The following is a 9,207-nucleotide window of genomic DNA, read 5'->3' on the forward strand; positions in this document are numbered from 1 at the left end:
AAAATCTCTTTTTATTTTATTAAGTTCATCTTGATTTGTAGGCATATAAATGTATTGTTTAGCCACATTATCCAGACAATCAGTTACATCGTGCAAGATATATGATACACTCTGTCGAGATATATTATGGACATCTCCAATAACAGATTGAAAACTTCCTGTGGCATAATACCTCAGTGCTATCATGATCTAAGTGATACAGGGAATGCGGATGACGTCATTGTGGGTCGTTCAAGATTGTGTTGGAACATTTGACAAAGACTGACGATCAAAGGCCTTGAAAGTCTGTACTTAAGGACTATATGTTCATCTGACTCGTAGTCAAAAGGGTTGTCCCTGTCCCTAAATATCCTATCCCGTCTTCGAAGCCGTCTCTGTCTGTCCACCCGCAGAACATACGCCATATTTGTTTACAACTTAGGACATCTTACTCTCTTAAGACATGTCTTAGGACAAGCTCGTAGTAGTCCTAAAGTTAGGACTAATACTAAGAACTCTCCTAAGATAGGGTAGCTTCGTTGGCCCCTCATAGGACTAAGATATATCCTAAGTTCGTCCTACGATATGTCTTAGTCCTAAGATAGCTTCATAAGCATGCCTGCAGAACTGGACTTGTCATTTCATTCAAGGAGTAACTGTTTTAACTGTCATGCATAGCCCCAAAACTTTCAGAACTTTGATTGCAATTGCGCAGAAAAAAGACATTTCTTCAAGAGTGATTTTTACATGAATTGTTTTCAGATGAGTTCAAAGTTGAAAAAAATGATCACTGCATCAAAATGAGATTTTCTGCACATGCGGAGAAAAATTATTCGGGGCGTATACGGTATATTGTTTTTGTCCTGTCTGTCTGTTTGTCTGTTTATCTGTTTGTCTGTCTGTTGTCAACTTTAACCTTCGCCATAACTTTTCAACCTTCAAGATAGAGACTTCATATTTGGAATGCATACTCCACTAATAAAACACTTTCAACTGACACCAAGGACTATGACCTCGTATCCTTGACTGTGACCTATATGCTAAAAATAGATTTTTCGAACTTTCGCCATAACTTAACCATAGGAGATAGAGACTCTATATTTGGTATGCATACTTCACTAATTGAGTGCCTTTAAATGACCTTGTGACCTTGACTGTAACCTATATGCTAAAAATAACTTTTTCGAAAATTGTTGCCGAACTTTGTATCGCTTAGTGTTTCACAAACACATCTTGTTATATAAATAGACTTGGTACCTAAATAAAGCTACTTCAGGTAGGTAAATAAAGCTAAGTAGGTATATCAAGGTATGTAGCTAAATCTAGTGGTTGTACCAGACCTGATAACTACTGAGGCTCAAGTGAGCTTTTCTGATCCAAACTATTCCATTGTCTGTTGTTGTCTTTTAAGTTTTCAAATTCTTAAGATCTCCAAAACCACTGTCCACTTTCAACCAAACTTTGCACAGAGTTTCCATTGGCAAATGGAATTTCATTTTATTCCGGGGGAAATAATTAGGAAAAAATATGTTGACGGTACAACCGTTAGGGCAAGCACAAATACTTTTTATGCGCCTGGATCGATAGATCCGGGGCGTATATTGTTTTTGTCCTGTCTGTTTGTCTGTTTATCTGTTTGTTTGTCTGTTGTCAACTTTAACCATCACCGTAACTTTTGAACCATGAAAGATAAATCTTCATATTTAGTATGCATATTTTACTATTAAAGCTCTTTCAGATGACACCAAGGTCAATGACCTTGTGAACTTGACTGTGACCTATATGCTGAAAAAAGCTTTTTAAAACTTTTGCCATAACTTTTGAATCATAGAAGATAGACTTAATATTTGGTATGAATGACACCAAGGTCAATGGCATTGTCACCTTAATTGTGACCCATATGCTAAAAATAGCTTTTTCGAAAGTGTTGCCACCGGCGCGTAGTGTTTCACAAACACATCTTGTTCAGTTTTCATTTAGATCGGGCTCGTCAAACCGCACGTGATATTTTCGGGCCGTCTATGACTCTGACGTCACATGACGTTGTATGTATGTTGCTTTACCAAACCTAAGCCTGAACAGGGCTGATTTTAATGAAGAACCGTTCTGTTTACCATTTCATGCATTTCTCTGCAATAAATTCAAGTAATTATTCGTATTACATTGTTTAAAAAATGATTAAAACACGGTTATTTTAAACTAGCATTTTGCATCTTTATGATATTAGCCAATATTATGTATGTTGGCCTCTATCAGCATACTCTCAGTTTTCAATTCTGTTACGTCATCATACCAAGGGAATCACGTGAGATAGCATTACGTCTGCGTAATAGGGTCAGTGCGTTGCTTCTGCTTGAAGAAATAGGGCGCAATTTATTTAAAGAGCTCATTACCGTTGTGAACGGTGTATCATACGTGAGTTCAATTTTTTCACCTAATTTGTCGTAGACAAATATTCATATTTTTGGGTGAAGTATCTTTATCTGTCTTAGACAGATTTCATTTGTGATTTTTTTTTGGATTTTCATCATACACGTGGTGTTATCAACTTATCATGGCATCCGCCATGTTGAAAAAATCAGATCGGGGGAAAAGTACAGTAGAGACAATATCATTGCCAGTTAAAATTCCACTGAATAACATTTCAAGTGAAAATGTTTTTGAACGGATACGTTCGGCAACTGTTACAAAAAATTCTGCCAGTGCACAAGAAAAACAGGATACGCCACGTGCTAGTAGTAGTACTGCTACGAATATCACGTCTCCACGAAATGAGGTTAGTGATTTGAATGAGAACATTCTTGTAGAAAAGAGAAATTCTACTCAAAACATGGATAACTTAGCTAAGTGTTTTGATATGTTAACAAACACTATAACAGCAGGATTTCGAGGGCTAAGATCAGACATAGTCGAACTGATTTCCGATCAGAACAATCTATGTAACGATTATGAATCGGAAGGATACTCGGATTATGATTCCGAGATTGACAATAATGTAAACTCACAAGTAACAGATACGAATAAAAGTGTGAACGACTTACTATCGAAAACAAAAATATCGGGTTCGATATCCGGAAAAACACAAGATTCCGGGAAAAATGAAAACGAAACTGGGTCACAATCGCAATTTTTGTAAGTTGCTGCTGAACAAATAACTTCACAAGATGTTACAACAGACCCAATACACAAAGACTTGGCGAAGCTTGTTGATGATCTAATGTTCAAAATTAAAGTTGACAAAAAGTTAATAGCTGATCAAGTTAAAGAGTCGGCTGAAAAAATCAAAAGACCAGAAAATTGTGAGAGTTTGGTATGTACTAAAGTTGACGAATTAATCTGGAATAGATTACAGATTGCAACCAAGTCGTTGGATAGCAGATTTCAACATGGCCAATTATTTTTGGTGAAAAGTGTTACGGTGTTGGTGAACATTTTGGAAAAGATTGTGTCAAACAAAGAACTAGAAAAAGAAGATTTGGTCAAAGAATTGATAAAATCAATCGAAATGCTTAGTTTTTCGAACTATGAACTGAATATGAGGAGAAGAGAATGCTTAAAAGGTGATATAGACAGTGTTAACTACTTATCTCTTTTCTCTTCGGGAGTACCGATAAACCAATATTTGTTTGGCGGAGAACTGGGCAAAAGACTTGATGAAATTGAAAAGACCAACAAAGCAGTCAACAAAGTCATGACTAGCAAATCTGCAAAGCAAAAAAGGGTTACCATGGAAACAGAGGTCGACGTTATCAACCGTATTCCCGACAAGGGTTTCAAGGCAATTTCAGAGGTAGAAATGCACCTTTTTTGGGCCAGGCTCACAAAAGAGGAGATTACAACAGGAAGTTCTCAAAAGGAAAAAAGAACTTCAAACAAGAGTGAATACTGACGAGCTTAATGAGGTAAGAACGACTCAAGTCAAATATCAAACAGAGTCAATTGATGTGTTACTACCAGAAAATTTCAGAGCTGGTAGACTGAAACAATTTTCAAAAGAATGGAAAGAAATTACTTCAGATAAATTCATATTGGAATCTGTTGAAGGGTGTCGTATTGAAATGATAGATGAAGCTAATTTAAATCAACTTAGGCCATCGTATCCCTTGAAGTTTAATGACAAAGCAGTTAAAATTGTTTCTACTGAAGTAGAGAAATTATTGAACAAAAATGTTATTGAGAAATGCAATCATTGTTCAGATGAAATCATATCAAATATATTCATTAGACAGAAAAAGGACAATTCTTATAGAGTCATATTAAATTTGAAAAAATTCAATAACTTTGTAGAATACAATCATTTTAAAATGGAAACTTTGCAGTCAGCTGTAAATTTAATGAAACAGGGATGTTTTATGGCTTCTGTTGATTTAAAAGATGCATATTATTCAGTTCCTTTGGCAGAAGAACAAAGAAAGTACATGAGATTTATTTGGGAAGGAGAATTGTTTCAGTACACTTGCCTCGTAATGGGACTTGCATGTAGTCCAAGAAAATTTACTAAGCTTGTGAAACCTGTATACTCAGACCTTCGTAAACTAGGTTTTTCTAATGTTCCTTACATAGATGATGTATATTTACAAGGAAGTAGTCAGTATGATTGTTGGAAAAATGTCGAGGCTACAGTAAATAAATTGCAAAACTTGGGATTTATACTGTACATTGATAAATCAGTTTTTATTCCCAAACAAGAAATCGTGTTTTTAGGTTTCATTCTCAATTCAGTGAACATGAATGTGAAATTAACAGAAAATAAAATTAACATATATCAGTGTTGTAAGAAAATTTTGAACATGTATGAGGTTGAAATTTTACAGGTTTCACAATTACTTGGGTTTATGGTAGCTAGCTTTCCAGGGGTTGAATATGGTCCTTTGTTTTATTGCACGTTAGAGAATGACAAAATTGATGCATTGAGAAATTCTCGTGGAGATTACAAGGGAAAAATGAAAATTACATGTGAATCAAAAAAGGATATAGAATGGTGGATAGAAAATGTACATGATTCGGAACGAAAAATCTCGCACGGTGAACCTAGTTTTGTTTTGAGAACTGATGCTTCCAGCATGGGCTGGGGAGCTGAATTTAATGGTACAACAACTGGTGGTAGGTAGAATGAGCATGAATTGCTTTTACATATTAATGAACAAGAATTACTAGCAGTGTTATTTGCACTTAAATCACTCTGTAAAGAGATAATTCAAGCTCATATCCAAATACTATCTGACAATACAACAACAGTTTGCTATATTAATGCCATGGGAGGTAGCAAATCAAGATCATGCAATAAGATAGCAAGAGAAATTTGGTTGTGGTGCATTGATAAAGAAATTTGGTTGACAGCAACTCATATCCCTGGTTCAGGAAATACAGTAGCTGACAGATATTCAAGAATTTTTAATGATCATACAGAATGGATGCTTAATCCAAAAATATTTAATAAAATAAGTGCATTATGGGGACCATTTGATATAGACATGTTTGCATCTAGACTTAATAAACAATTGCCAAGATATATTGCATGGAAACCTGACCCCCAGGCAGAGTTCATTGATGCTTTTTAAATAAACTTTAAAGAATTTTATTTCTATGCTTTTCCTCCTTTTAGTATCATAAGTCGAGTACTTCAGAAGATTCAAGAGGAAAAAGAGGAGGGGGTAATAGTGGTCCCAGTATGGCCTACGCAAACGTGGTACACAAGTCTCATGGAACTTTTAGTGGATGTTCCCCAGATAATTCGGAAAGCTCCCAATTGGTTGAAGTTGCCACATTCGGAAAAGACACATTCGTTGAAGATGACACTTATGGCATGTCGAGTGTGTGGATCAAGTTTCAGGAACAAGGAATTTCTCGAGAAGTATTACAGATTATCAAAGAATCATGGAGAGGATCCACTAGAAGTCAGTATGCAGGATTTATTAAGAAATGGACAAGCTTCTGTAGTGAAAGGTGTATTCATCTCTTTCAACCAACTGTGAATGATGTGTTAGAATTTTTATTATTATTACATAACAAAAATTTAAGTTACAGTTGTATCAATACTGCCAGATCAGCATTATCTTGTTTTGTGAAAATAGATAGATTAGATGTTGGTAAACATCCTTTGGTATCACGATTTATGAAAGGTATTTTTCAGATTAATCCAACAAAATCTCGTTATACTGAGATTTGGGATGTGAATGTTGTTTTTGAATATATTAGGAGTATGGAGAGTAATGAGTCATTATCACTGAAACAATTGTCACTGAAAACTGTAACTTTAATGGCAATGATTTCCTCTCAAAGAGTGCAGTCTATTCATAATATATGTTTGTCAAACATGATTGTTGATGATTCCAAATATGTGTTTTATTTAGGGAAGATAAAGCAATCTAGACCTAATTGTAAATCATTTTATATGGATTTGAAAAAGTTTCCAAGTGAAGAAAAATTATGTATTTTTCAATGTCTGACAGAGTATTTGAAACGCACAGAAACTATTAGGAATGAGTGTGACAAAGTGTTTATTAGTTATTTGAAACCTCATAAACAAGTGAGCAAAAGCACTATTGCAAGATGGATCAAGACATGTCTGGGATTAGCTGGAATTGACATCAAGAAATTTTCAGCACATAGCACCAGGGCTGCTTCCTCTTCTGCGGCAAAGTTTAGTGGGGTTCCAATCGGGGAGATTCTGAAACAAGCTGGATGGAGTTCTGAAAAAAACTTTTCTGAGGTTTTACAATTTAGATATTGTGAAAAATAACCAGTAAATTTCTTTAATTACCAAAGATGTGTTTCATACAAATGCTGTCACATTGTGAAAAAATTTTTATTGCTGAAGTTTTACGTAATAAATGAATTACATTTAATGGACACTGGTTTTCATATTTAAAGGAAAGGTGAATGCTGTAAGAGGAAGTTTGATAGGTTCTGGTTTATTTGACATTAAGTTAACTTGACACATCAAGGCTTTAAAATCTCACGTGATTCCCTTGGTATGATGACGTAACAGAATTATAAAATTAAACGAGACTTACCTGTAAGTTGAAGTTTGATTGAGATTCTGTTACGTCATCAGGATACCAAGGGGATTACGTGCCCACCCATTTAGTCCCACCCAGTTTTGGGGCTGTTGGTGTGGTTCTTGATGAGTCAAGTTGTGTCTTTTAAAGACTGACCCTATTACGCAGACGTAATGCTATCTCACGTAATCCCCTTGGTATCCTGATGACGTAACAGAATCTCAATCAAACTTCAATTTACAGATAAGTCTCGTTTAATTTTATAATTAGCAATATATACAGGAAAGCTAAAAGGAGATGGATAACGTGAAAAGAATTGTAATGTCCACTAATGCCTTGGCTATGCAACTCACCGGAGTAGCTTACAAAATCAAACAGGAGGGAAAGGTTTCAGACGAAAGGTTACAAATGATCAATAGCATCACAGATTCTATTTCAACAAATATGTCTGACATCATGAAGGATATGAAAATTGTGGAGGTATCTTTGAAAAACAAACAAGCCAGATTTGTAAACTTAAGTAAAGACTACGTCATATGCAAAAGGAAGCTTGCTGAATCAAGACTGGAGACAGATGAGATGACCTCTGAATGTAAGACGTTGAAGGAGGAGCTGTCATCAAGCCAGTCCTTCTTCAGCTCCCTTGATGACAACATGGCAGAAGTAGACAAAAATTCACAAAAGAAAAACATACAGTTTAGAACATCAGGAACAGGATGCTGAAGCTCTGACTGATACTGATAGAGCTATTCAGAAAGACCTGTTCACACAGTGAACAATTGTTATATAAGTAATACATGTACTCATACATGTATTTCTATATTTATTCCATTGTGCATTATATGATTTTGACTTTTTCGAAGCATATTTTCATGCACTTTTGATCACAACTATTGTAAACTTATATAAATATGGATAACAGTATGTTACATGTTGTGTAATAATCATGTTTTTTTTTTTGTTTTTTTTTCATTATTTTGATATTGAACAGTATGTTCTGAAGAGTTTTGATTTATATTATTCAGAATCCTTTTCATTTGTATCAAGTTTCAAGTTTCAAACTGGTATATGGATACATATTCATTAAACCAATTCAAGTGCATTGACATTTTATAAACTTTACCTTTCATTTGAATTGACCTCACCTTTTCTTAAAATTCTGTATCGCTAAATTCCAAACGAAATGTTCCACATGTTTTTATAAAACTTTGCAAAGCCCAATTAGCTTTCAATAGTATATATTGTGTATTAAGCTCATGAAGTTCTACAGAAACTATTCAATGTTTTTTTTCCCCTCAAAGTTGGCGCTCAAACTTCATACACATAAAAATTTTCAAGTTCCATTACTAATGAATCCAAGGCTGGGCATTTATGTCCTATGGACACATTTCTGATCATATGTAGTCATAAGGTTTATGTTTGAGTAATTCTTTTCATTTCAAGGAGACGTCTCCATATCAGTGAAATATTCTGGAGAGGGACGTTAAACAGTATACAATCAATCAATCAATCATTTCAAGGAAATTGCATAATTATTCCTTCCATGACCTGTTACACAATCTTTATTAATAAATATATTGTAGATAATGCCAAGAACAAAGCAAAGGTCTTATAGGCAAAGAAAACAAAAGGATGGGGAGCGAAAAAGAAAATCACTGGTAAAATTCCAAATCCAATTTTGCTTTTTTAATGAAATTAATTTTAAAAAATGTGCCATTCATAAACAAAACAGGTGAACAAATATTCTGCTTTTCAGGAAAATGGTGGACCCCCTGAAAAATTTTCCAGACGAATCAAACCGACAGATTATTCCTTAGATCCACAGAAAATTTCTTTACTAATTTGAAATGATAATACAGAAATTCCTGATGATGTCATCGAATTTGCTATTCACTTAATGAGAACATTCAACAAAACAACACAAACTAAGTATATTGGATACTACACTCCTGCGGAATTGCACTTCTTTGCCACCTCCAATCAAAGTCTGCTTCTATTTATTAAGAAATGGACAAGCTTCTGTAGTGAAAGGTGTATTCATCTCTTTCAACCAACTGTGAATGATGTGTTAGAATTTTTATTATTATTACATAACAAAAATTTAAGTTACAGTTGTATCAATACTGCCAGATCAGCATTATCTTGTTTTGTGAAAAAAGATGGATTAGATGTTGGTAAACATCCTTTGGTATCACGATTTATGAAAGGTATTTTTCAGATTAATCCA

General features: G+C 34.5%; 1 pseudogene; it reads left to right on the forward strand.

The window, feature by feature from the left end:
- The first annotated feature begins 2,527 nt into the window (after positions 1-2,527).
- LOC134255541 (uncharacterized) lies at positions 2,528-6,775 on the forward strand (annotated as a pseudogene).
- Positions 6,776-9,207: the final 2,432 nt, after the last annotated feature.

Source organism: Saccostrea cucullata, unplaced genomic scaffold, assembly GCF_032062105.1.
Source record: "Saccostrea cucullata isolate Sc308-1 unplaced genomic scaffold, CSIRO_AGI_Scuc_v1 ctg17082, whole genome shotgun sequence".
Taxonomy (NCBI): Eukaryota; Metazoa; Mollusca; class Bivalvia; order Ostreida; family Ostreidae; genus Saccostrea; species Saccostrea cuccullata.